Raw genomic sequence first — 27,488 nt, forward strand, 5'->3', positions numbered from 1 at the left:
TCAATAGATAAATTAGTAATAAAAAACTACCCACAAAGAAAAGCCCAGGCCTAGATGGCTTCACTGTTGAATTCCACCAAATATAAGATGTAAATATAAATATAATTATTTCACCTTCGGAACAGAGCTGCTGATAAATCATCTGGGTCAATTATACTCCTACACTGGGCTAGATCCTGGCTCTGGATCTTCCAGGTCCAGGTTCTATGACATTTATTGCTTGACTGGACATTGAATATTAAGGATATGAAGTATTCCAGTGTTTCTGAGCTGGAATGTGGTATCAGAAGCAATCATAAGTTTCTAAATTGAGGAGCACCTGAGGGGCTCCTCAGGTTGATAAAGTGTTGATAAAGTGTCCACCTTTGGCGCAGGTCATGATCCCATAGTCCTGGCATCCAGCCCTGCATCGGGCTCCCTGCTCAGTGGGGAGCCTGCTTCTCCCTCTGCCTGTTGCTCCCCCTCTTGTGCTCTCTCACTCTTGCTCTATCTCAAATAAATAAGTAAAATCTTAAAAAATAAATAAAATAAAAAAATTAAATCTTTAAAAAAAATTTCTAAATCCAAGAATCACCCACAAGAAGGCCTTGATACTATCTACCTACCTAGAAATTAATCTAAAAGTAGGTTATGCTGGTATGAAGTAGGTGGTTCACTGCTGTCTTAGGAAGCTAAATCAGGCCAAACTTGTTTTCACACTCTTTAGTAAGGAATCAAAACTACTCAGAAAATGTGACCATAAGTTTATGGCAAGCCATAGTCATAACCATCATTCAAAATTGTCTTACGTATTATATAACCCCAAAATAAGCTTTCTCCTCATACTCACCATTTCTAATTCCATAGAAAGATTTATATGAACACAGATACTTCTATTGTCTCATAAAATTATTGTACTTCTGTACATTGTCTTACTTCTGTATAGATATTATCAGGCTATTACCTTGTCAACTCCTGAACTTGAAGGCAGGAACACAATCTTTATTACTCAGGCAGCAGTCAACTCACTTTGAGCATATTCAAAACATATTGGTGTGATTTTTCTGTCATGTTCTTCTCACTTCTGTCTTTCTGCTTGGTAGCTTCCATGGAAAATCTAGTATTCCATTTCCCCTATTATCTTAAGTCATTCATTTACCAAGTATTTATTGAGCATCTTCTATGTTCCAAATACTGACATAGGGGACACCTGGGTGGCTCAGTTGATTAAGTGGCTGCCTTTAGCTCAGGTAACGATCCCAGGGTCCTGGGATCGAATCCCACATGGGGATCCCTGCTCACTGGGGATCCTGCTTCTTCTTCTCCCTCTGCCTCCTGCTCACTCTGCTTATGCTCTCTCTCTCTCTCTGTCAAATAAATAAATAAATAAATAAATAGGCTCTTGGGATTTAGTAGTGAACAAAATCCTTGCTGTCATGGAGCTTATGATCTAGAAAACAAGACAGATGATAAGCAAACAGGTATGTAATGGTGTTGGTAAGTGCTATGTAGAAAGAGACAGGAGCTAGAGAGTGATTATGCTGATAGGCAGTCATCACATTCTATCAGAACCATCACCTTCTACCAGAGACCTGAAAGCAAAGGAAACTTTAAAAGTATCTGGAGGAAGGGTGTTCTGGACAGAACAAACAGAAAATACAAATGCTCTAAAAGATGAATGTGCTTGGTGTGTAAAAAAAATAGCACAAAAGCTTGTATGAAACACAGTATATAGGGATGCCTGGTAGAAAATGAGGTTAAAGAAAGTTGGGGGAGAGAGGAGGAGAAATAACAACTGACACCACAGAAATTAAATGTATTATAAGAGAATATTATGAAAAATTATAATGCCAATGCCAAAATTAATGCCAACAAACTGGACAACCTAGAAGAAACTGGTTGAATTCTTAGAAACATACAATTTCCCAAAACCAAATCAGGAAGAAATAGAAAATCTGAACAGACTGATTACCAGTGATGAAATTGAATCAATAATCAAAAAAACCCCATCAATCAAATGGAAGTCTAAAACCAGTAGCTTGGTTGCCTGGGTGGCTGAGTTGGTTAAGCAACTGCCTTCAGCACAGGTCATGATCCCAGAGTCCCGGGATCAAGTCCCACACTGGGCTCCCAGCTCTGCAGGGAATCTGCTTCTCCCTCTGATCTTCTCTCCTCTTATGCTCTCTCTCTGTCAAATAAATAAATAAAATCTTTAAAAAATAAAAAAACAAAAAAATAAAACCAATGGCTCCACAGGTGAATTCTACAAAGCATTTAAAGAAAAGTTAATACCTATTCTTCTCAAACTTCCAAAAAATATAAAACAAAGCAAAGCTTCCAAATATATTCTATAAGGTCAGCATTACCCTAATGCCCAAATCAGATAAAGACATTACAATAAAAGAGGCCAATATCTCTGATTAACACAGATACAAAAATTTTCAACAAAAATCAGAACTAAGGTCAACCATGCATTAAAAAAAAAGTCTTTTCCATCATTAGGTGGGATTTATTCCTGGGATGGAAGGGTGATTCAGTATTCACAAATTAATCAATGTTAATGTTAATCAATGTTAATCAATTAATCAATATCTAATGTTAACAAGAGGAAAAATAGGGGTGGCTAGGTGGCTCAGTTGGTTAAGCGTCTGCCTTTGGCTCAGGTCATGATCCCATGGTCCTGGGATGGAACCCTATGTCATGCTCTCTGCTCAGTGAGGGGCCTGCTTCTCCCTCTCCCTCTGCCTGCCACTCCCCCTGCTTGTGCTCTCTCTGTCTGTCAAATAAATAAATAAATAAATAAATAAATAAAATTCTTTTAAAAATAAATAAATAAAATACTATTCATATGGAATTGCAAAGGACCCAGAATAACCTAATTAATCTTGAAAAAGTAGAGGAAAGTTGGAAGACTCATACTTCCTGATTTCAAAACTTACTACAAAGCAGCAGTAATCAAGACAATGTGGTACTGGCACAAGGAGAGACATATAGATCAAGAGAATAGAATTGATAGTCCAGAAGTAAATCATACATCTATAGTCAACTGATTTTTGACAAGGGTGCCAAGACTATTCAATGGGGAAGAATGTTCTTTCTGACAAATGATGAGACAACTAGATAGCCACAGGCAAAAGTATGAAGATGGAATCTTATCCTATACCATATGCAAAAATTAGCTCAAAATGGATCAAAGACCTCCATGTATAAGTTAAAACTATGAAACTCTTACAAGAAAACATAAGGGGAAAACATGATTTGGGATTTGGCAAAGGATTATTAGATATGACACCAAAAGCATGAGCAATAAAAGAAAAAAAGAGAGATAAATTTGACTTTATCAGATTAAAAACTTCTTTGTGTTTCAAAGGAAACCATATGGATCTTATTTAAACCTTATGTTTTAGCTGGCTTCCTCTGAAGGGCTCCAACAGGAGAAGGATGGGAGATGGGGGAGTGATCACCGCATTATTGTGATCACTATTCTACATTATTGTGTAGAATTTCATTTGGGTATTGGACTTTCAGCCTCTACTCAGCCTGTATTAGCGTCTGAGGTGGGAGGTGCTTTTCCTTACCTAAGGAAGGAGATGTGAGTTATAGCTCTTTACTAGGCCTCCACTGCTACACCTTGGTAGGGAGGGGTAATAGGCCTTAGCATTCCTCATGTGGATTCCAGTGACAACTCAGGAGTGGGAGTGAGTGACCTCTGGCTTCATTACTGCCAGTGGTTGTGAAAGTCCTGACTCTCCACTAGGCTTCCTCTGATATTATGCTGGTGGTGGTGGTGAGGGGGAGGGTTAAGCTATTTTATTACTGCCTGGCAAGAGTAGAAGTCTGAGCTCTCCACTAGGCCTCCACTGACATGGGTGGGGTTGGGGCCATAGTATTGTTTATTTGTTTGTTTGTGTCCTGTTTGGCTAGAGTAGGGATCTTGTTGCTTACAAGTCTGTCTTGCTAGACTGCCCTTTTTCAGGTACTTTGGCTAAAAAGAGGAGGCTTTTGTTGGGGCTTTTTGTTGTTGTTGTTGTTAAGTAATCTCTACACCCAACGTGGGGCACAGACTGAGGACCTCTAAATCAAGAGTCACATGCTCTACCCACTGAGCCAGCCAGGTGCCCCTGGGGTTTAATTTGTGCTTTAATTTTGTTCTTTAATTTGTGCTAGTGGCTACTTTCTCTCCACCTTTTAGAATCTACCTTCTCTCCATCTTTTAGTACCTTCCTATGTTTGTTTTCAAATTATAGAGTGTTAACTATGAAGAAATCTTTGCAGATGATCCTGTTTAATCACCTTACTTTAAAGTAGTAGAAAATGAACCCCAAGATTACAAGCTAGTTAGCTCAATGTCGGGAGTAGATTCCAGTGTTCAAAGTGTTTTTCAGTGCATAATATTGCCTCAATCTTAATGGTTTTGTTTCATTTTGTTAGGTGTATACTCAAATTGATTGAAACTTTTTCATCTAGATGTTCAAATTTAGGGAGAAAACTTAAAACTATATGTTTTAAGTGAACACATAACCTTAATTTGTAATAAACTTAATTTGTAACAAACTTAATTTGTAAACTAAATTTAGGAATCATTTTCTATTGCATAGGTTTGAATCAAAACAAATTTTTATAAGAAGATACTGAATATCTACTTTATGTCAAACTCTGTGCTAATATACTTTGTAAAATGGACCTTGTTACCAACTCACTAATAATGCTCCATCTCTAAAAGCTCTGATGTGCAAAAATGTCCCAGGGGTTTTTATTTAAACACCAGTTATTAACTTGATCCTGTTCTTTTAGGAAACTTGTTGGTTTCCTCGTGGGATTTTGTGTTTGTTTAATTTTCTATTGGAGTACCTGTCTTGTTTTAAATCATTCAACGTATGACTCCAGTGAAATAACTGCCAATGGAAGATATAAATTTAATTTCTTTAAATAGTTGTTGTACAACTGAGTTTTCCAAGAGGGTTTCCTAAATTGCTTCATAGATGAGTTCAAAGGAATTATATTTTTCCCAAGTACTGGGCAGATACCAGATATAAAGCCATATTATTTAGTCTGTCAAAACTCCATATTGTAATTGGTAATTTGTCTTCCTAATTGTGAGTTAGCAAGGTCTCAAAGAGACTAATTCTGACAGCACTGGATAGCATTTTTTTTTTTTAACATAAGGCTATGTTTGCACATTACAGGGCAGTCTGAAAATATGGACAAAAATGTCCTAAAAACATTAATATTTCTACCAACCCAGAGACTTATCACCCCTTGATATCAAGGGGTAGCCTTCCAGACATTTTCCTAGGACATGTTTAAATTTAAGTGTATATGAACATTTTAGGTGAAAAAAACCCCTCAGTTATGGCAATTCTGCACTATTTAGCACAGGGCCTAGGACTCTCAGGGTATTAGAAAGAAGGAAACATGTCATGATACATAACCTTTGTTTGGGGGCTTGTGTTATTAATCTTTTTTTAAGTTAGCACTTTAGGCTTATGTAAGTATAAGCTTTTGGACTTAATTCATGTTATACTATTCTACTTTGGTAATAATAGGCTTTCAACCATAAGAAACAAATTTTTATTTTTATTTTTTTTTGAGAGAGAGAGAGAGAGAGAGTGTGTGTGTGTGTGTGTGTGTCTGTCTGTCTGTCTGCACCCTTGCCTTGGGAATGCAGAGGGGGAGAGGGAGAGAATCCCAAGCAGGCCCAGTGCAAGCCAGACAGGGACTGATCTTATGACTCTGAGATCTTGACCTGAGCTGAAATAAAGAGTCAGATGCTAAACTGATGGAGCCACCCAGGCACCCCACTACAGGAAACATTTTTAACAACTAGAAGAGGATAAGAATGAAAGAAAAGAGAAGGCAGAGTGAGACTGCTTGTTTCTAAACTAGTCATTGTTTGGGATTATTTCTGGGCTATTTACCATGACTAAGTACTAATATCTCATTTTATTATTTATGAATCAAAAAGTGTTTGTTAAGCCCCGTAATCATTTTCTTTTTAAAAAGTAGTATTTTTGGGGCATCTGGTTCGCTCAGTCCGCTAAGCCTTTGGCTCAGGTCATGATCCCAGGATCCTTGGATCAAATCCCACATCTGGCTCCCTGTTCAGCGGGGAGCCTGCCTCTCCCTCTGCCTCTGCCCCTGCCCCCTGTGCATGGTCACTCGCTCTCTCTCTCTAATAAACAAATAAAATATTTTTTAAAAAGTAGCATTTATTTTCTTGGCTATAAAAAGCATGTTCATTATAAAGAATATGAAAAAATTAAAAGACAAAGAAAATTTAAATGGCCCATAATCTTACTAAATCAGCAATAACTACAGATAACATTCTTATCTAGTTGTTTCTTGTCCTTTTTCTATGTATATACATGTATTTTTACAAACTTGAATGATACTCTAAGATCACATCTACTTGAAACACATTTTTAAATTTCTGTAAATTTTAAATGACTATATTTTAAGATAAGCATAAATTGATATGTCAATTTATTTAAAGATCTTATTATGTTTAGGTTAGATTTTCTAATCTTTGATGTTATAAATTCTGTGAATGTGTTTTGTATCTAATCTTTGCTTTAATTTCTATCTTCTTTGGGTAGATTTCTAGGAGGGTAGTTATTGAATCAAAGGTCATGAGCTTTTAAAGATTCTTAAAATACCTTGCCAAAAAGTATCTTAAGAATTCAAAGTATAGGGGCACCTGGGTGGCTCAGTGGGTTAAAGCCTCTGCCTTTGGCTCAGGTCCTGATCCCAGGGTTCTGGGAATCAAGCCCCGCATCGGGCTCCCTTCCTCTCTCTCTGCCTGCCTCTCTGCCTACTTGTGATCTCTGTCTGTCAAATAAATAAATAAAAAATCTTAAAAAAAAAAAAGAATTCAAAGTATAGGGGTGCCTGGGTGGCTCAGTTGATTAAGCATCTGCCTTCAACTAGGTCATGATCCCAAGCTCCTGGGATGGAGTCTTATGTTCAGCAAGAATCTGCTTCTCCTTCTCCCTCTCCTTCTGTGCTCTCCCTCCCTCTCTAATAAATTAAAAAAAAAATCTTAAAAAAAAAAAAAGAATTCGATGTATAGTTTTATTTTATTTTATTTATTTGACACAGAGAGAGAGAGAGAGACAGCGAGAGAGGGAACCCAAGAAGGGGGAGTGGGAGAGGGAGAAGCAGGCTTCCCGCTGAGCAGGGAACCCAATGGGGAACTCTATCCCAGGACCCTGGGATCATGACCTGAGCCAAAAGCAGACACTTAACAACTGAGCCACCCAGGTGCCCTAGAAGTATAGTTTTGAAATTGTATTTCAATTTTTATCATACAGACATAGGAATTCAAGGTGATACGTTGCTGGACGGGGGAAATGGTCATTTATAATGGATAACACATCTCCTTATTAAAGTTGCTGCCTCTTGTTCAGAATGGTTCTAGAAAATGGTACATTTCTGGAATGAATCATTATAAGTTCTATGAATAAATTAAGAAAACCATACTAGGAATTATTTGGAGTAGAAACATTTTTAGCAGTTTATCAATTATAGGCTTATGCATGTCTGAGCAGCAGCTTTCATTGCCAATTAAATTGCACTAATATTGGGGCGCCTGGGGTGGCTCAGTGGTTTAGGCTGCTGCCTTCGGCTCAGGTCATGATCTCTGGGTCCTGGGATCGGGTCCCACGTCGGGCTCTCTGCTCGGCAGGGAGCCTGCTTCCCTCTCTCTCTCTGCCTGCCTCTCCATCTACTTGTGATTTCTCTCTATCAAGTGAATAAATAAAATCTTTAAAAAAAAAATTGCACTAATATTAAACAAATGTTAGAGAAGTAAAATAGTAAAGAGAGTATCGACCATCAGGAAGGCTAAGTGCTCCACAAAGAGGTCTCATCTCAGGCTCTATGCCAACCATCAATCCTGGTTATATCTAATTAACAAGAATGGTCATTTTCTCCTGTTATGCTCAAATTTGCTAAGTACTCTCCTGATGGCAGCACTGGGTCAGTTTCCTCTGCATTTCACAAAGGGTGGTAAATATGCATCGAATCAAATTGCCCTAAGACTTATGCTTTCTCTCACTATCGTTTTCTTTTTCACTCAAGATATGTCACTATCTTCACAATAGCCACTGAAAAGAATATTCTCTTGGAAAAGTTAAAGTTGTGCAGAATTCCTAACCATGACATCTCATTGGTCATATCTCCTATCCTGAGGCCTTGTGGAGTTTGTCATTACTGCTGCTGTTAAACTGAGCAATACATATACCTCTATTGGGTGGGGACAGCCACCATCAGTTTAAGCATCCTAAGAAAGCCAGTTTTAAACATTTTTTTAAAAAGATTTTATTTATTTGACAGACAGAGATCACAAGTAGGCAGAGAGGCAGGCAGAGAGAGGAGGAAGCAGGCTCCCCGCTCAGCAGAGAGCCCCATACGGAGCTCAGTCCCAGGACCCTGGGATCATGACCTGAGTCGAAGGCAGAGGCTTTGGCCCACTGAGCCCCAGAAAGCCAGTTTTATTACTTTTGGAAAGAACTGAGCTATTTTGTGCCCTGTTTCTACATGTGCATAAGTAACCATAATTATTCAGAATACCCAATTCACAAAATATTTGATTCGTAAATTGTAATTAAAGCTTTAAATTCAAAATGTTTCTGAAATTGGTGAAACTTCAAAATGGAGAGTCATACAATGAAAAAGGAATCAATATATTCTCTTTAAACAGCCAAAAATAGCTTTTAAACACAAAAGCAATTGTGTGCCTTGCTTGTTTCAACAACTGTTTAAATAAGCTTTTTAAAAATTTTTATCTATTTATTTTTAGAGAGCCAAATAAGTTTTAACTGAAAATAAAAATGTGTAAATTCTGCTATACAGCTTATAATCACAACGCTTAGTATAGTACATCATTATACACAGAAAATGTGACTTTAATGCACAACACCAGCCAAAGTAACTCACCCTTTTAAAAAAGATTTATTTATTTATTTTAGTGGGGGAAAAGAATAGAGAGAGGGAAAGAGAGAGAATCTCAAGCAGTCTCCCCTCCAACCAGAGCTGGGGCTTTATCCCAGGACCTGAAATCACAACCTGAATCCAAATTGAGTTAGATGCCTAATTGACTGAGCCACCCAAACACCCCTAAACATTATTTCTAATACAATATTTAAATCACTTTGGGGGCACCTGGGTGGCTCAGTTGGTTAAGCATCTGACTTCAACTCTGGGTCCTGGAGTCTGTTTCTCCCTCTTCCTTTGCCCCTCCCCCACTCATTCTCTCTTTCTTTCTCTCTCTCAAATAAATAAAGTCTTTTAAAAATATTTAAATCACTTTGTATCTTGTTGAAATAAAAGTATGGTTAGTTATATATCTCTTCAGGAATATTCTGTCCTCTGACACTATCATTTGAATAGACTAGTTTCCAAAGAGCTTTTTCCATATGTGATATATCAGCCAGTCCTTCCTACAGTCACCCAAATAGGTACTATTCCCATTTTTAAAGAAAAGAAACGGGGGCACCTGGGTGGCTCAGTTGTTAAGTGACTGCCTTCAGCTCAGGTCATGATCCCAGGGTCCTGGGATGGAGCCCTGCATCAGCAGGGAGCCTGCTTCCCCCTCTCCCACTCCCCATGCTTGTGTTCCCTCCCTAACTCTTTCTCTGTCAAATAAATAAAATCTTAAAACAAAACAAAACAAAACAAAAACTAAGAAAGAAAACGACTGAGCCAAAACCAAGAGTTGGATGCTTAACTGACTGCGCTGCCCAGCTGCCCCAAATGTATCTTTTTAATGTCCTTTACATGGAACATACTTTTGTTATACAGATTTAATATCACAAACTTCAGATGTCTTTCCCAGTTTTGTTGGAAAGTTTGCTTGATTGATTTCCCCAACAGGCTTGCATGCCCCTTAGCCATGGTAGCATCCCGGTTATTTCTGTACATCTGTATCTTAAGTTGGGAAGATCAACTAAATGAACAATCCCTAACTGTGGTGTCACCCATCTTTCAGTGTGCATGTTAGTTATGTATATCTCACCTCCATCTCTGAAACATCATAATGTTGGTTTTTTAAAAAAGATTTTATTTATTTATTTGAGAGAGAGCAAGCAAGCAAGTGCAGGGGAGGGAACAGAGGGAGAGGGACAAGCAGACTCTGCTGAGCACGGAGCCCAATGTAGGTCCTGATCCAATGACCCTCAATCATGACCTGAGCTGAAATCATCAGATGCCTAACCAACTGAGATAGCCAAGTGCCCCCAAAATGTTTCTTTCTCATATAAACATCACATTCATCCTGCATGATTATTTTTTAAAGATTTTATTTATTATTTGAGGGTGAGCATGGGGCGGGGGGGGCATGAAGTGGGGAGAAGCAGAAGGAGAAGGAGAAGCAGATTCCCACTGAGCAGGGAGCCCAACGTGGGGCTCCATCCCAGGACCCGGAGGTCATGACCTAAGGGAAAAGCAGATGCTTAACTGACTGAGTCACCCAGGTGCCCTGTGCATGATTTTTTAAAAAATTAACATTACTGGGGTACAATTTACATAAAATGTATCCATTTAAACTATACATTATGATGCACTTAGATAAATGATACACCCTCATACTTATTTGAGAGAGAGAGTAAGAGCACAAGCAGGAGGGAGGGTCAGAGGGAGAGGGAGAACCCAACTGGGCTAAGCAGGGAGACTGACATGGGGCTCCATCCCAGGACCCTGGGATGTTGAGCTGAGCATTAGGCAGACACTCAACTGACTGAGCCACCCAGGAGTCCCTCTGCATGGTTTCTGATTTAGAGAAATGGGTGACCTGAGTTCAATCCTAAACTGGTCACTTCCTAGCCGTGTGACCTTGGGTAAGCTACCTTAACTTCTCAAAGCCTTGATTTGTTTCCCTGTAAAATGAGGATGATGATCTCACGGAACGGTAAAGGTACAGTGAAATAATGAACAGTTAGTGTCCGGAATATAGCCTATTTTCAATTCACCTTTTATTACTAGATGAAATAAAAAACAAAAGCGCCGAATCCTAGCCACTAGACCACCAGGGAGTCACTGAGATAAAAAATGAACTTCATATTTCTAAAAGTTCTACCTGGGGTCTTTCAAATAGAGATCTATGAACTCATCATTTCTTCCTCACTTCTGACTATTCACCATATTCATTTCTTTTATTATTTTTCTTTTTGACAGATCCTGTCTCATGTTTCTTTGTACAAATAGCACAGGATACTAGCCCCACGCAAGCAGAAGCCCAGGGAGGGGGTGGGTGTAACACCAGAACTCGTATCCTCACATTGGCAGACACAAGCGTCTACACTAGAGCCTTTATGGGGGATTGGGAGCACCTTTGGGAACCTGAGCCACAGGCATAGCCTGGGCCTTGGTTAGAGCCTTGGCCTTTGGCTGGTTGAGGCCAAAGTTTGAGACCCTTGGCAATACAGCACCCACACGTTTCCTAAGCTTGGGGTGAGCAATGTAGGCAAGTTGACTGAGCTTACACCTACAGCCATTTAGTATGCTGGGTCTGATCTCTTTGGGCTTGACTAGGGCCTTCACAGCCTCAGCACATGCTCTCACGGCCTTGGTGGAGTTGTCCTGCACCTTCTTCAGGCTCTTCTTGTTATGCTTCCTGGCAAAGAACATGCTCCTCAGGAACTCAGTGTCTATCCTCTTAAGAGATTCTGATCTTTGTGACCAGGGTTTTATAAAATGCTGTTTCTGTGCCATTTTTGTGACTGGTTGTCTATGGTACAGTTCTTAGACTTGGCCATGTCTGCATGAAGCCTGCAGCTCCTGAACTGTCTGGGACTCCCATATTGATTTATTCCTTATGTCAGAGGCAGAAGCAACACTGGAGAAACAGCATGACCTTTTATCTCATTTGCCCACAACCCTCAGAATTTTCACGGTATCCTTGAGAGCACTGACAGGCATATATGGTTGCGTGCACCTTACACTCTACCACCAATCACTGCCGAATAATTTCTAAAAGGACAAAGTTTCAGAATGAATAGGTAGTTATAAAGTAAGTCTCACAACTACATATTTCTTTAGGCAAAAATTCACAGAAGCTAAACGATAGCTTCTATAATTGTTCAAGTACAATTCTAAGCACTTGAACCAGGTGTTTTTTTTTCCTTTAAACTCCCTACAAGTGTGTTAGGCAATGTTATTCAGCATCTGAGAACATAGTCAAACAACTGTATGTGCTCAATCACCTAGCTGCATTTTGATCACAGGGGCTTACTTCAGTGAGCAACTTGTGAATACAAACTGCTGTCAGACATGGAGAAACACAGATGACAGTGGCTTTATGCTGTTCTTGTATATGTCTGGGATATATATTTGTTGGAAGTCCCCCCCCGCCCCCCCCCGCCCATCTTTAAGATACCTGAAAGGAACTCTGAAAACATCAATACCCCATTTTCCTGTTTCCTACCTGCATTTCTCTAAATAATCCTTTCTGAACTTGGTCTGCAAGTATTTGGACTGGTGTGAACTGTAATTAACAGGCATCCTGTTAGCTGTAATTAATTAAAAGGCAGTTTGAAATTAGCAATACTTTGATGGTGATTCCAGCCATTTGTATTTTTTTTTTAAGATTTTATTTATTTATTTGAGAGAGAGACAGTGAGAGAGAGCATGAGCGAGGAGAAGGTCAGAGAGCGAAGCAGACTCCCCATGGAGCTGGGAGCCTGATGTGCGACTCGATCCCCGGACTCCTGGATCATGACCTGAGCCGAAGGCAGTCGTCCAACCAACTGAGCCACCCAAGCGTCCCGCCATTTGTATTTTTTAACTGAACTCACTTCAAAAAAACTTTAGTACTGTCACGTCCTTGCTCCCTGATTGTCCTTCGGCTAGGCACTTCGCAATCCAGGGGCACACTCCTTTCAACAATCTATTTCCCTATTCCCCCTCTTGTAAACTTCCACTTGGGTGGGGTTGGTGCATCAGGAGGAAGAAGTGCCCAAACGAGTTTTCAGGATCCTTCCCCCCCCCACCCCCCAGGTTCTCAATGCAGAGATGCGCCCGGGAGAAAGCGACTCAACCCTCCGTCTCCGGATGATCAGGCCCAGACGCGGTCCTAATGAGAAGATACCCTGGGTTCTCCGGTCCCAGTCTCCGCCAGGCCTTCGGATCCCGCAACTCCCCGCAGCACCCAGGTGGAGAGGGAACAGGGGAGGAGGAAGAAAAGGAAGTGCCCCCATCGAAGCTCCGCCCGCCCCCGGCTGGCTTGGGCCCCAAGGAGGCGTGGCCTCAAGGGCGGAAGCAGAGGGCGGGCGGAGCGTCGCTGGAGTGGATAGGCACTGGGTGGGGAATCAGCGAGGCGGGGACGGTGGGGGTCGTCATCCCTCCGCAAAATGGTCGGTCAAGCTGCGCGGGTCCGCGGGGAAGAAAGGAGAACCTCCCCCTCCACACACACACACCCCTCTACCCAGAGGAGAAGGCACTCGCGGAGCTTCCCATCCTCTCACAGAGCCTAAGTGACCAATGCGGGTCTCAGCCAGAGACGAGGCAATGGGAGTAGCTTCTGTTTTCATTCTCACTTTCCCGATGGGGCTGCAGACTTGGACTGGAGAAAGTGGCGGGGGCCAGCCCTGGTGTCACGGTCTCCGCTCCCAAACCGGCCTCCTAACTGCGGCAAGCGAGGGGATACAAAACACCCTTCTACGCCCAAGATTCCCACCGCGGAAACAGTATGGGATAAAATGCAAATGTACTGGGGTTATGATAAGTAACTGAAGTATTCCTGGCCCCCAATTACCTAAAAATATTGTTCGAGTTAAGGGGTTAACTTTACTTCTTTTAAGTAGATAACTGGACACTTAGACATATATACCAGATGTGGTGGCTAGGTTAGCTTGAAAGCAGCTGGACAGGGAGCACCTCAAGGAAAGCAAAAACAAGATTTTCCCTCCCTCCCAAGTTGTTAAAATGTGACATGGCTCCACTCTCCTTGCAAATGATGGGTGTTTTCAGAGAATTCAATTTTTCTGGCTTTGGAACAGCTTCTTAACTGAATTCCTCCGCGTTTAACTTAAGTCTTGATTGTGTCATCTACCCCAATGCTGGACCAGAGTTAAATGACCAAAGGAGACTAATGAGCCTTTAAAGGGTGGGAGGTAGTGGTATATAATTGTCTTTGCAAAGCATACTTTAACTGAAAAACTATAAGAGCAAGATTAAAGCACCCCAACATTTGATATTCCTAAAGACAAGCACTCAAAACAATGCACAATTCTGGACTGAGCCACACCCAGGTTGGTAACAGCTTTCTGTTGGTTTTCCCTTTCTCCATACCTGTTATGGTGCTGACAACTGCTAAAAGGACAGTGAGTGGCTTTATCAATTCTTTAAGGATGTTCCACTCAGTAGCCATTGGAAACCCACTAACACAGCATCTCTTCCCATACCTCATAAACCACAACCAGATTGTCTTTGATCACTGGCTCTGAACAGACTCTAAAATAACCCCTTTGAAAATATAATATGTACCATTCAGAGACTAATAAAGTAAAAGAATCTTCCTAGAGAATAAGAAAAAAATATAAACGAAACCAAAACAAAAAATACCTCAGCTTACTTATCTGAAGCATTCTTCAGTTTCTGTAACTGCAAAATATGTTTGGTTTAGCAGCTCTTTCTGCCCATGGATCTTGTCTTCATGCTTTAATAAAACCACCTTTTTTGCACCTATAAATAAATAAATAAATAAAGTTTGGTTTGACCGACCAAATTCTGTGCTAGATCCAGGGAAAAGAAATATATATCACAGACACTAATAGGGAAGATGGGCCTATTAATAAAAAAACAACTAATTCAATGTTACATGTTTAATAAAAGCATATACTAAGTACAAAAGTAGCCTAATCGAAGGAGTAACTAATTCTACAAGTTTATGGGGATGAGTGTATAAGGAAAGATTTGACTCAGGAATGATGTCCATTGAGGGGGTATTTGAAACAAAGAAACATAAGCAGAAATCTTTAAAAAAAGCTCAGGAGGTAGACATTAATAAATGATCACAAAATGCTGACTGACAACACAAAAGAAATTAAAATATAAAGAGGCACAGAATTCTATTAATTTTAAATTGGCAGCAAAAAGATTAGTTGAAAAATGGGGTGAGAGGGAAGAGAACTCCTTTTACTCAAATCTTAAGTAATACAGAAATTAAAATAAGAGCCCTTTAGAATTATAGTCCAGACAAAACCAGCGTTGTTACATGGGTATATATTTCTCCAGGTTATGTATTTGGAATTTGTTTTCTATAAAAATAGACTCTCTAAACATTGAGGCAATACAGGAAAATGTCTGAATGTGCTTTGGTGGTCTGGTGTTGGCTGGGCCAGAATGCAGGATCCACTGCTTCCCACTTGGGAAGTTACTCCTCTTTATTTCAGTTTTCCCCTCTATAAAATAGGTCTATAACTTTACGAACTGTCACTGAAGATTTAGTGTGATGTCAGAAGGGACTTCTTGTGCATGGGAAAGAACCCAAAAAGCTTCTTGTTTTTTAATTGATATTTAAATTTATTAGTGTTATAAATTTTAAGCCTAGCTGGTATTAAGTATGTAAACGCAAATCTCAAATTCATTTATAAATCTATCAGTTTTATGTTAAAAATGAAACACTTTAACTTGTTCTTTGCTTAATACTCAGTGAACTAATTTGACATAGTAAACTTTCCATATAAATACTATTATAAATGTGATAGAATTTTCTTAAGCATTACATATTAAAGTAACAAAAGCATCCAAATCCAATAAATCAAACTGTCTTACACATTTGCAGTTTATAAACTTAGTTTATTAAATTCCCTTAAAATATGTCAAAATCACACACTGCTGTATCTGATTGTCTCAGGTATTTCATGCCCCTAACAAGGCAGATTTACATTCTAAATCAACATGGCCCATTTTCTGCCTAGTCCAGAGCACTGACAGAGTATTCCTATGAATACTCCATGAACACTGAAAGGACACCGGTTAGAAGAGCCAGCTGCCAGCCAGACTGCTCTGCTACTAACTGGCTGTGTGACCTTGGTTAAGTCATGTAACTGTTTGTGCCTCTGCTTTATCACCTGAAAGTGGGGGTAGCAATAGTACACAACTCCCAGAGTTGCTGTGAGCCTTACCTGAGTTAGTGCATGCAAAGCACTTAAGACAGTGTTGGGAGGGTACTAAGTGCTCAACAAATGTTATAGTGTTAGTGTAAATCTACTAGATCAGATTCTCTTAGGCATCTGTGCAACATAAAAATCAAACCTATACATTAAGTCAAATTCACTTAATCAATGAAATATTCACTACATCTTTAATTGGTCAAATCCTAAATATTTCAAAAAGGATGCCTGGGTGGCTCAGTCTGTTAGGTGTCTGCCTTCAGGCTCAGGTCATGATCCTGGGGTCCTGGGATCAAGCCCGACCATGTAATAGACTCCCTGCTCCATGGGGAGTCTGCTTCTCCCTCTCCCTCTGCCCACCGCCCCCCACCCTGCTTGTGTGTGCCTGCATGCGTGTTCTCTCTCTCTCTCAAATAAATAGTCTTTAAAATATATATATTTCAATTAAAAATCAGTCTATTGTCAGAGTTTTTCCCCAATCTGAGAGACTCTCTAAAATATTCCAAGTGTCTTAAATACAGAGAATATGTACACAGGCAACACAGTGAGTTATAAGTTTATTATTACATCTTGTAAATAGAAGGCGGCATTAAAATGATGCTAATTTCATCAGCATGTGTGTATTAGTGGGGCCACAATCATTATCCAGTGACATTATCCAAGGAAGAAGACAGTATATTTATTTTGGCACTATTAATCTGATATGTTCAGGGTTCAGTCAAAAATGTGAGATTGGGGTTATGGTTTGGGGGTTTGGTCAAAGATTTCAGAAAGGGGAAGGTTAGGTGGGAGAGGAAGGAGTGCACCTTCTCAAGGTTCTACCGGGTCTGCCAGTCCCAGCTTGTAATCGTTGGGAACTTGTAATAGCTTGTAATAGCCGGGAACTGCCTGCCATGTGGTAGGAACTCAAAGCATTTCAGATGGGATTTATTTTTACAACTTAGAGCACCATCTATCCCCTGCAAGTTTTACCTTTGCCTGATTTTTATGGTAACTACTTTCAACTTTTTCTGCTTGATTTGAGAGGATGGGATTGTACACTTTCCTACTGGAGAGTTCAGCTAATCTCTTTTTTTTTTTGAAGTTAATTAAATTCTTCACCTCTTTTATATTTACTTTCTTATCTGTCAAATAAACAGATTAGTGCCATTATAACATCATAGGATTGTCCTAAACCTTAAATGAAATTTTGAAAATCACAATGTCGGGGATATAGTAAGTGGTCAGTAGATGTTAACTATTATTATGTGGTTATTTTTTTCAACTTTTTCTTTAAAAATTTTCACATTCCCTAAGTATTTTATTAAAATGCAAAAGAATAGTGTCTGTCTTTTTTTTTTAATTTTTAATTTTTAATTTTTTATTAAAATATAATATATTTTTATCCCCAGGGGTACAGGTCTGTGAATCGCCAGGTTTACACACTTCACAGCACTCACCAAAGCACATACCCTCCCCAATGTCCATAACTCCACCCCCCTTCTCCCAACCCCCCCTCCCCTCAGCAACCCTCAGTTTGTTTTGTGAGATTAAGAGTCGCTTATGGTTTGTCTCCCTCACAATCCCATCTTGTTTCACTTATTCTTCTCTTACCCCCTAGAATAGTGTCTTTCAATCAAAACTCAAACTTGTACCGCCTTACGGTAAGACACCGTGTTAATTTCCTATTGCTGTTACAACAAATTGCCATAAACTCAGGGACTTTAAAAAACCCACAAATTTGTTATCTTACAGTTCTGGAGGTCAGAAATCTAAAAAGTTCTTACTGAACTAAGATCAAGGTGTTGGCAGTGCACTGCATTCCTTTCTGGAAGCTCTCAGGGAGAATCCATTTCCCTGCCTTGTCCAACTTCTAAAGGCCACCTGCATTCCTTGGCTCATGGTCTTTTCCTCCAGCAATAGTGGTCTTTTCCTCATGGTCTTTTCCTCCACCCTGTCCTCTGCTTTTGTTGACATATTTTCTTTTGACTCTGACTCTCTCTTTAAGGACCCCTGTAATTTCTCTGGGCTCACCTGGATGATCCAGGATAATCTCCCTACCTCAAGATCCTTAATTTAAATCATATCTGCAAAATCTCTTTGCTAAGGTAACCTGTCCACTGATTTCAGGAATTAGGACCTGGTTGCCATGTATGAGGACCAGCCATTATTCTGCCTGCCATAGATACTATTCCTGAAATTACTGATGATGAAACCAAAGTTGGCATCATCAAAAGGATGAAAAAAAAAAAAAAGAATATTTCACTGTCCTTTAAATAGACCTGCATCAAATGCTAAGAGCATTTGAAGACAAACCCTTTGGCCATTTGTTTCCTTAGAATTGGGCAAATTTTTAAATCTGAAGGGTTCTAAGTTCCAGGTATTCCAGGTATTATAGGCCATATAAATATTTATATACAGTATCATCTCATCTCTCCAGAACATGGCAACATGTTCCTAAGCTGCTAAAATTTAGGAAGTGCATGTGAATGTACATGCACACACACAAGCTGTCCCGAATAGCTAAAATAGCTGACAAAATGTTGTACCAAGACTCGATGTTTCACTCACAAGAAAAGCTTAGACTTACACTCAGATACCACCAATTGACATATGTTCTATTTTTTTTTTAAAGATTTTATTTATTTATTTGACAGACATCACAAGTAGGCAGAGAGGCAGGCAGAGAGAGAGGAGGAAGCAGGCTCCTAGCTGAGCAGAGCTGATGCGGGCTTGATCCCAGGACACCGGGATCATGACCTGAGCCGAAGGCAGAGGCTTTAACCCACTGAGCCACCCAGGCGCCCCGACATATGTTCTATTAAGCCTATCTTATTTCCAATCCTTGACTGACCTGAAGTAGGAAATTAGAAGGGTAAGACAGAAAGATCTAGGCAGGTAAAGTGACAGAACTAAGAAGACCTGAAGAAACATATCTCAGTCGATAATCTGCCTTGTTTATATGACATAATCAAATGAAATAAAATTATGCTGAATCTGTGTATTTAAGTCAAGAAAGTATGGTGGGGAATAAGGGGTATTTTAAGTAGAATCTATTAGTTTGAAAACTTTTCAACTTCGCTTCTTCATATATATATATATATATATATACATATATATATTTTTTAAGATTTTATTTATTTATTTGACAGAGATCGCAAGTAGGCAGAGAGGCAGGCAGAGAGAGAGGAGGAAGCAGGCTCCCTGCTGAGCAGAGAGCCCGACACGGGGCTTGACCCCAGGACCGTGGGATCATGACCTGAGCCAAAGGCAGAGGCTTTAACCCACTGAGCCACCCAAGTGCCCCATATATATATATTTTTTTTAAAAGACTATTTGATATCTAGACTCCTGTTTATGATAAAATTCTATGATTTCAGGTGACAAAAATAGCTTTTCACCAAGGAGACAATCAGAAGTGCTATGTATTCTGGAATGCACTTGTTTATTATATTTATTATGATGAGAACTGCTACAATGAATCTAGCATTTTATCATCACTTAAACACCTCCATTGCCGAGGACAATTAAGAGTAGGCAGGCAGGGCAATGTGCTTCAGTAGAGTCAAAGGCATTACTTTTTCACAGCCATAACAGTAACTGATATTTGATGCTTTAATCTAACCAGCAGTTAATAAACATGTGCCAAGCATTGTGTTAAGTGCTAAGTCTTCATGAGAAATGAGCTTATTTTCATGTTTCATGGGACAGATGGAGCACAATAATTACATCAAAATTTTAAAATATGTAAACATTTTGATCCAGAAATTTCTCCCACAACCTGTCCAACAGAAAGTTTCATGTAAGTGCTCAAATGTATCTGTGCAAAGATGCTTCCTTATGCATGCTGTTTGTAACAGTAAAACCCTGGAAATGATCTATACAACCATCAGTAGACTGAGAGAGACCTATATATACCAACATGTAAAGATGGCAAGATATAGTATTGGGGCACCTGGGTGGCTCAGTTGGTTAAGTGACTGCCTTTGGCACAGATCATGACCCCAGGGTCCTAGGATCGAGTCCCACATTGGGCTCCCCCTGCTCTGAGGGGAGCCTGCTTCTCCCTCTCCCTCTTTCTGTCACTCCCCGTGCTTGTGCTCTCTCTCTGTCCAGTAAATAAATAAAATAAAATAAAAAAAAAATACAGTACTGGATGACAAAAGAAAGTTATAAGACAGTACATTTTTCTTTTTGTTGATATACAGATATAAGTATGTGCAAAAAAATCTCAAGGATATATGACAAAGCATTCTTTTTTATAACAAAGTTAATAAGCAGAAGGATTAAGGAGACTTTTTTTTCCTTTCTACATTTTCTTACTATGTTCACTTAAAAATAATAAGCATCAGACAGGAAAAACCATAAAGGTAAAACAAAAAGAGTAATAAAAAATAAAAGGTAAGAAATTAAATAATAAATTTTAGCAATGTTTTTATAAGAAAGTGTTGAAATGTTATTTAAAACAATATGTTGGGGTGCCCGTGTGGCTCAGATGGTTAAGTGTCTGCCTTTAGCTCAGGTCATGATTTCCCCATGTCAGCTCCCAGCTCAGTGGGGAGTCTGCTTCTCTCTATCCCTCTGCCTCTCTCCCTGCTTGTGCTCTCTCTAGCTCTCTCTCTCAAATGAATAAATAAAACCTTTAAAAAACAAAGTAAAACATGTTTTCCAAGAATTTGGACTAGATAAGGTGTTTCATCTGTGGTTTTCTGACCCAGTAGCTAGAAACTGAACTTTCACTCAGTTTCCCCTTTCTTTATTCTGGTTGGTTACGGCTTTCAACAAAGCTTTTCTTTAAGAGCCCTGAATTCAGAACATGGGATAATAGTGAGTGCACACATGCCAATTTGTTTACTAAGAGTCTCTCAGAGGAAATCATGTGCATCTGTCTGTTTACTTTTCCTTGGAACCTAGAAGGTCACCTCTAAAAATAATCTCGCTCAGTGTCAGAGCTTCCGTGACATAGAGGTACATGCCTCACATGCTCTCCACAGTTAGTGCCCTATGCCAGGCGTATCCAGTTCCCAAAGGACTGAGACCAGAGAAGCAGGGGAAAGCACCTCCCAGCTGAGCTGTCCAGTTACTAATTTAATTTAATCATGGGCACAAAAGAAGCCCTTCAAAAAATAATACCCACCTTTTCTCATGGCTGTCACTCTACACTAGTGATACTGAACATTTAAATTTTGGATGGCATTTGAATTTCTTCTTTTGTGATACTCTGAAGGATGTATGAAGAGAATTTCTCAACCAGAGCCCATGCTATGGTTACTTGACTTTGCAACAGGCACATTTTGGGGGGCCTAACCAGCCTTTACCTCTTCTGGTAAGGCCCTGAAGCTCAGTTGGAATGGGCAGGCTTGAGAAACGATGCTTGTGCCTGGGGAACATGGTCCATTTGCCCTGGCCTTTATCTCATTACTCCCAGCTTGCACCTGCCGGGCTGGGACCCATTGTGTGAGTGGGGCAAGTGAAGAGAAAGAGAGAAATAAGTTAAAAGTCTGCTGTCCAAGTCAGAAATATTGAAAGGCCAATGACATGGGCAGAAAAGAAATGAATAGAAAGATGGTAACGGAAGAGTTGGAATCTATGGAATTTTATAGCTGATTGGATCTAGGGTGCAAAGGAGTTCCTCACGTTCTGGAAATTTCCTAGACTTATGACATTATGGAGGAGATATCCCATATTGGACTCTGAAGTCATCCTTTTGTCTCTCCAGGGACCAGGGCAACAACTGTAAGCAATCTAATCTTCAATTGTTCACTTCCATTGATTCCTTTCCATTTAACCTTACTCAAGAATCTCTCACATTTAAAAAACAAAACAAACAAAAACTAACCTTTCCCCTTGAGAGGTTGTGGGAAGAGTAAGCTACTAACATCCTCACCTTAAATTTAGGGAGTCAAGAAATGCTGTGATTAGGGGCACCAGGGTGGCTCAGTGTGTTAACCTCTGCCTTTGGCTCAGGTCATGGTCTCAGGGTCCTGGGATCCAGTCGGCATTGGACTCTCTGCTCTGTGGGGAGCCTGTTTACCCTCCTCTTTCTGCCTGTCTCTCTGCCTACTTGTTATCTCTCTCTCTGTCAAATAAATAAATAGGATCTTAAAAAAAAAAAAAAAAGGAAGAAATGCTGTGATTAATGGAATGAAAAATAGAGCTTATGTAGGTTTTGTGGCCAGTGGATGGTGACATAACCACTTTGGATGACAAAGAAGAGAGAGGTATAAGTGAACTAAATTCTCATTTAGCATAGCAGGAAGTTCATAGATAATGTCTAAGGCTGATAAACCAAGAAACAGTCATTAGGAGGTTATTAGTGATAAGGAGGTTACCACAACACAGAAGCAGTTCAAAGTGTTTGCTTCTGGGCTAGCAAAGAGTGGCTCAGGGGACTGTTGCTTTTATTTATTTATTTATTTATTTAACCATCTGCATATATTTCTTTGATGATGGTTTAAAAACTTTTTTTGTTGGGGGGGCGCCTGAGTAACTCAGTCAGTTGAGTGTCTGTCTTCAGTGGGTCATGACCCCAGGGGCCTATGATGGAGTTCCACATCAGGTTCCCTGCTCAGTGGGGAGACTGCTTCTCCTTATGCCTCTCTCTCTGCTCATGCTCTGCCTCTCTCAAATAAATAAATAAGATCTAATAAATAAATAAATAAATAATTTTTTACCCTTTTTTTCCAATATGGTAGAGAGGCCTTAAAAAAAATCCTCCCTCACCTTACATCTCATGGTTTACCACTGTCTCTCCTCTTCCAGAAGATATATTCCTTTTTTTTAAAAAACTAGGCTCTATGCCCAATGTGGAGCCCAAGGTAGGGCTCAAATTCACCACAATGCGCTCAACACCTGAATAGAGATCAAGAGTTGAACACTTAACCAAAAGAACCACCCACGCACCCCAAGATACATTCCTTAATATATAATAATAGTAGTGGTAGCTAACATTTACTGAATTATTGTTGTGTCACGTGCTGTGCTCATTGCTTTGATTTCATCATCTCGTTTAATCTTTACAGTGAACTTATTGCAAATGGATTTTTTAAAAATTATTTTTATTAACATATAATGTATTATTTGCCCCAGGGTACAGGTCTGTGAATCATCAGGCTTACACATTTCACAGCACTCAACATAGCCCATACCCTCCCCAATATCCATAACCCAACCACCCTATCCCTGTTTCCCCACCCCTCAGCAATGCTCAGTTTGTTTTGGGAGATTAAAAGTCTCTTATGGTTTGTTTCCCTCACAATCCCATGCAAACAGATATTTTGAAGGAGTTTTCTTTTCTTTTCTTTTTTTAAAGTTTTATTCATTTAGGTAATCTCTACACCCAACATGAAGCTCAAACTTGAAGGAATTTTCTAGGCTCACCATCTACATTTGCTTACCATCCAGTCTCCCCTCACCCCACTGCAGACTGGCTTAGATTGCTCTCAGGAAGTACACCCATAACCTCCCTACTGTTGAAACGAGTTATACTGTCAGCATCTTTACCTCTACTCCTATCTTCCCTATGCTTATACAAGACTACACTTTTTTGGTTTTTCCTCCTGCTTCTCTGGCTTCTTCTCAGTCTCCTTGAAGGTCTTCCTTCTCCTACTTAACTCCTAAATGTTTGTGTGCCTCAGTTTCTTCTTCAACCTACTTTTCCCCTCCTTTTATATCTTTTGGAGTATTCATATACCCCTACTGCTTAAGTTACCATTGATGAAACTCAAACCTCTGCTTCTATCCCAACAGTTCCTTCTCCACAGCCACAAACCTGTAGACCACTGTCTATCAGACAGCCTGCTCTGGGTGTCCCACTGGCACCTCGCTTCCACAGGTCTCAAGTGAAATGCATCAATATTCCTTCATACTTGTCCTTTCTTGTGTATCTCTCTAATGACTCTACCATCCACACAGTTGCCCACTTCATAACATGAATATTGATATATTCATAATATGAATATGATAACATTCATAACATGAATATTATTCTTGATTCTTTAGTTGTTTTCCACATCTATTAACATCTAATCAACCACCAAGTCCCATGCAGTCTCCAACCTGGATTTCTTTCTACCCCTCCTTATCTAGAGGGCCGTTTACCTTAATTTGCACTGTCATCATCTCTTACCTGGACTGTGGCCTTGGCCTGCTAATGGGTTTCCCTGCTTTCTCCTCTTTAGTTCCCTCTAGAGTCCATTCTCTCTACCTTCTAGCCTGAGAGATTCTTTCTCATATGCAAATCTCATATGCAAATCTCCTCTGCTAAAAGGATCTAATGGTTTCCTGTACCCTCAACCTAGATTCCAGCTGGCCTTGCTCACTGCTGTCTCATGCTACCTCTGGTTTGGCTCCAGCCACCCTGAACTGTGTGCAGCCTTCCAACTCTCCCCGTTTCAGGCATTTGTTCTCACTACAACCTCTGCCTAAGATCATGCTTCCTAACCCAGTTCTCTTCCTTTGTGATTCTTACTAGTCTTGCTTGATTCAGCAGAGATATTTTCTCTTTGGTAGAGACTTTTCTGACCCCAAAGCCTGAGTTAGGTTCCCCACTGTGCATTCCCATTGGACCTTAGCATAGCACTATCATATCATTGAATTTACCTGTATCCTCTCTGTCTCTCTCACTAAAGTGCAAACGTTAGGGGGTAGATGGTATATTACCCGACCTGGCAGAAAGCATCAATTCACTGATTGAATTATGGGAGGTGGTCCTATGGATTAGAAAGGAAATGGAGTCCCGATTCAGATAGACCTAAATTTTGATTTCTTCTTCTTCTGAGTCCTTTTTTCCTCCTAGATGTAAAATGTAGATCGCAGTTCCTTCCTCACAGAGTAGTTGTGAAGATAAAATGAAGGACTTAGCACAAGATGTGGCCACAGGAGCTTGGAGTCAGTGTGTGTTCTCTTCTCCCACTGACAGCAACCTGGGAACCTGGTTTGAGGGGAATAAGCATGAATTCAGAGGTGGGTCATGCGGGAGGAGGGGCCAGAAAGGAGCAGTAGGTTGGGCTTGAAGCTGAAGTGGAAGCTGGGATAGGTTTGGGAGCTATCAGTTTAGGAGAACTGAGTTTAGGAGTAAATGAGATTGTGCCCAGGGAAGGTTCAGGCCTAGGGAGCAGTGAAGACATTTGCCTTTGCAAAAGCAGGAGGAGGAGAAGGAGGAGTTGGAATAGTCTGTAGGATGTTAGAGGGAAACCAGGATGAGGAGGAAGAAGCAACAGTGTCAGACACTGCAGAGGTTGAGGAGAAAGTGCCCCTTAGCATGGACTTAATGAGGTCATTGATGTCCTTGGAAAGACTGTTGATGACTGCTTTGTGTGGTTAATCATTTGTTCTAGTTCAGAGTAGAAGGGGGCAGGCATGTAGGACTTGGAGCTCCAGAGCAAAAGTCATCTGAACAGATAAGGGGGAGGGAAGAACCGAAGATAATAGCAGCCGCAAACAGTGTTCATAAATTAACCACAGGGCTGAGCTGGGGTGCATGCAAGTACCCAGATGCTGGGCCCTTCCCTACTTCTCACTGCCAACCTCACTAATTCCTGCCCCGCTTAAGAATACCAAGGAATAACCAGGTACAGGTGGCTGAGAGTGGTGGAAGCATATAGAAAGCATATACAGAGACTTAGTTTTCAAATAACTACCATTCATTCTTTTCGGTGTGGCAGGTATTGTGTTCAATGTCTTGTGCACATTACCTCTCTTACTACTCACAACAATCCTTTAAAATACTGTCATCAATTTGTTAATGAGAAGACTAAGGCTCAGAGAAGTAAATTCACCAGCTGGAAGTCAACCAGTCCATCTAAACCTGCATAGTCCCATAACACTTTGCACTGATGGAATGTTCTCTATCTGTGCTAATACGCTTGTCACTAGCCACACATGGCTAACGAGCAGTTGAAATGTGGCTACTGTGATTGAAAAAATAAATTTTAAATTTTATTTAATTTTAAATTTAAAAACTTATACTTGATTCAGTTATTGGGAAATTTTAAGTATGTTTTGAACAACTTAGTCTATGTAACTACTCTTTCCATTTAAAGTTTCATGAAATCTAAATACAGTGAGCATCTGAATTGTTATTTACTATACAAGTAATTAGCTTATTAATTTTTAATTGGCTACATGTTGAAATGATAATATTTTTGGTATGTTGGCTTAAGTAATTATATTTTTTAAATTAATTTCACCTGTTTTTAGAAAACAAATTTTAATGTGGCTACTAGAAACATGTTTATTAAATGCGTGGCAGGTGTTGTATTTCTGTTGGACAGCCTTGTTCTAGGGGCAGGGTCCTGGCACTAACAGAAGCTTCCATGGGGTTAGAAGCCCTTCCATGGTGGGGTTAGAAGCCCTTCGCCACCTCTTACTACTCTAGGCCTCTTCATTCTTTCTTCCCCTCCATCCTTCTTATTCTTCTTGCCCTTGATATATGGAAGGTATTAACTATCCAGTTATACCCCTCAAGAGTGTTCAATTTTAAAATTTTAAAAAAGATTTTATTTATTTATTTGAGAGAGATTGAGAGAGAAAGAGCACAAGCATGAGGGGAGAGGTCAGAGGGAGAAGCAGACTCCCTGCTGAGCCGGGAGCCCAACATGGGACTCCATCCTTTGACTCCAGCATCATGACCTGAGATGAAGGCAGTTCCTTAGCCAACTGAGCCACTCAGGCTCCCCAAGAGCATTCAATTTTAAAAGATGGGAGAGATCATGTGGATATTTCACACGAAGGAGTGATTCACTGTCATTGTATTTCAAATCTTGGTGAGAAAGGTATTTGGCCTTCTAGGAATTTCTGTTGATACGTACCAGTGGCATCCTTCGTGGACTTCCACTGTCTCCATTTACATGTTCTGACCATATTAGTACTCATAGTTGTCAAAACTTGCACCCCATTTTTATGGTTACAAAGTCTGTACATATAGGAAATGATCAGTTCTGCTTATGTATATAGTTGACCCCTTATCTGGAAGGGATATGTTCTGAGACCCCCAGTGGATGCTTGAAACCACAGATAGTATAGAACCTTATATACTGTGTGTCTCCCTATGTATACATAACTATGGTCAAGCTTAATTTATAAATTTGGCAAAGTAAGAGACTAACTATAATACTGCAATAGAATAATTATAACAATTACTGTAATAAGTTATATAAATGTGCATATGTGTCTTACTCTTACAATACCTTATTGTACTATATGCACCTTTTTTGTGATAACTGAGATGATAAGATGCCTATGTGATAAGATGAAGTGAGGTGAATGACCCAGGCTTGTGACACAGCATTAGGCTGCTACTGACATGACGACTGTCAGGAGGAGGATCGTGTGCTTGCACGGGTAACTGAAATCATGGAAAGCAACTGCAGCTAAGGGGACTACTCTAAATGCTACTCTCCCTATTCTTAAAAACAT

The 27,488-nt window shown here is 39.9% G+C and overlaps 1 long non-coding RNA gene across 2 annotated transcripts in view; it reads right to left on the minus strand.

Moving 5' to 3' along the window:
• Positions 1-10,388: 10,388 nt before the first annotated feature.
• Positions 10,389-27,488, minus strand: part of LOC116595640 — a 63,452-nt gene continuing 46,352 nt past the window's right edge. The window contains exons 4-6 of one of the 2 annotated variants that reach the window (XR_004287788.1): positions 14,539-14,658; positions 11,466-11,946; positions 10,389-10,411 (exon numbers count right to left, since the gene is read on the minus strand). This is a non-coding gene — a long non-coding RNA (uncharacterized LOC116595640). Of the gene's footprint in view, positions 10,412-11,147; positions 11,947-14,538; positions 14,659-27,488 lie in introns of those variants that run through there. The other variant, XR_004287787.1, reaches the window with a different exon arrangement.

Source organism: Mustela erminea, chromosome 7 (assembly GCF_009829155.1).
Source record: "Mustela erminea isolate mMusErm1 chromosome 7, mMusErm1.Pri, whole genome shotgun sequence".
Lineage (NCBI taxonomy): Eukaryota > Metazoa > Chordata > Mammalia > Carnivora > Mustelidae > Mustela > Mustela erminea.